The sequence below is a fragment of the Sinocyclocheilus grahami genome, unplaced genomic scaffold (genome assembly GCF_001515645.1).
Source record: "Sinocyclocheilus grahami isolate Dianchi unplaced genomic scaffold, SAMN03320097.WGS_v1.1 scaffold16870.1, whole genome shotgun sequence".
In the NCBI taxonomy this organism is placed as follows: domain Eukaryota; kingdom Metazoa; phylum Chordata; class Actinopteri; order Cypriniformes; family Cyprinidae; genus Sinocyclocheilus; species Sinocyclocheilus grahami.
The window spans coordinates 1-1,860 of NW_015516321.1; positions in this window are offsets into that span (position 1 = coordinate 1).

The following is a 1,860-nucleotide window of genomic DNA, read 5'->3' on the forward strand; positions in this document are numbered from 1 at the left end:
ATATATATATATATATATGCAAGAAATATATTTTTTAATGGTTTTAGTTAATGATATCAATTTAAACATTATGTTTAATTTATTTTTTATTATTATTATTTAAATCTTGGAAGATAGCCTACATTTAAAGCTGCAGTCCGTAACTTTTTTTTGGTTAAAAATGATCCGAAATCAATATTTGAGCAAGTACATAACCAGCCAGTGTTCAAAACTATCGCCTTACTTTAGCCCGATTCACAACGGTTAGCTTATAATAATGTTTTCTAATTTGAGTGGTACTGGTAGGTTTTCGCGGGAAATTCGAACACGGCACTGCGTCATTACGTCACATCTGTAAACATAATGAAGTTGTCCTGGCTACTAGGCTATCGCATGTGAGGATCCTGCAGGTGGCCGATCATTTATAGCCTTTTCTCACAGCAGCTAGAATAATTAAATGTATCATTTTGATGGCGGATTGTAATCCAGAAAGCATTATGTGTTTATGAAACGCATGTGAATGAAATTAAATTATATTCCAGTTATAAATGTGATTCTTATTACAGATAGCCTGGGATTACAAAGATTTATATTTGAAAGAAAACCAGTTCGAAGGGAACATAATTTGCTTTTTGGGTTAAAAGAATTTCTTAATATGAAATTCGAAGAGAATGACAATTAGATTAGACTGTGCAGAATTTGAAATCTACATGCTAATACACACTATACTCATAGTCACCAATGCTGCTGTTGTAAAATGAATAATTTGAGAATAAAGTATAACAATAATAATAATTTGAACGGTTTGATGTGATACGAGATATCCGATCTTTAGATTTAATCACCATTGGTAGCAAGATTTATGGTAATGCTTTTTTCCTCAGTTGGTCAGAACAAACGTGGCAGACTTGTTACTTGTTCAGATGACAATATATGGTGAAAATTCTTATTTGGGTCATATTCCAAGACGTAGGCTAGAATCTGTGATTGCGAAGTACAGTAAATATCCACATTGGTGCGGTGATTGACTGCCACACATACTCTTCAGAACATTAGATTCATCCGTGCTGGAGCCGTGCCGCCGCGCAGCACGCAAGGAAGATAACTCGGCACACAGCTGTAATTCCAGGTTTTCAAACAGAGATGGCGACAAAGAGGCAAAACTTATGGACTGCAGCTTTAAAAATGTTTTAAAATAAGTTGTTTATCCTCACTGAGCAGGCTTGCCAGGTTTTCACAACAAAACCCACCCAATTGCTACTCAAAACTAAAAAAAACAAAAAAACAATTGCATTAAAAATTGAGTTCCAGGGTAAAATACACGTTTTTTTGGCGGGGTTCCCCTGGTAAAATTAGCATTTTAGGGGCTAAATATCACATTATTGGAGTCGCTTCAACCTACAGACATGAAAAAAAACCGCGGCAACATTGATAAAGTATCCCAATTCCATGGGAAAACCGCAGACTTGGCAACACTGTCACTGAGGCTGCATTTATTTGGTTAAAAATCCAGTGAACATCATTATTGTGTAAATCAGTTTTCTGTTTGAATATATTTTAAAATGCAATTTATTCCTGTGATGTAAAGCTGAATTTTCAGCATCATTACTCCAGTCTTCAGAAATCATTCCAATAAGCTGATTTGGTGCTCAAGAAACATTTCTTATTATTATCAACAGTTCAGCTAATGTTTTTATGGAAACTGATACTTGAGGATTCTTTGATGAAAAAATCTGAATTTATTTGAAATTGAAGTCTTTTGTAACATTATAAATGTCTTATTGCCACGTATGATAAATTTTATGATTTCTTGCTGAATAAAAGTATTAAGTATTAAAAAAAAAAGCTTACTAACCCCAAACTTTGGTATAAATGTACAAA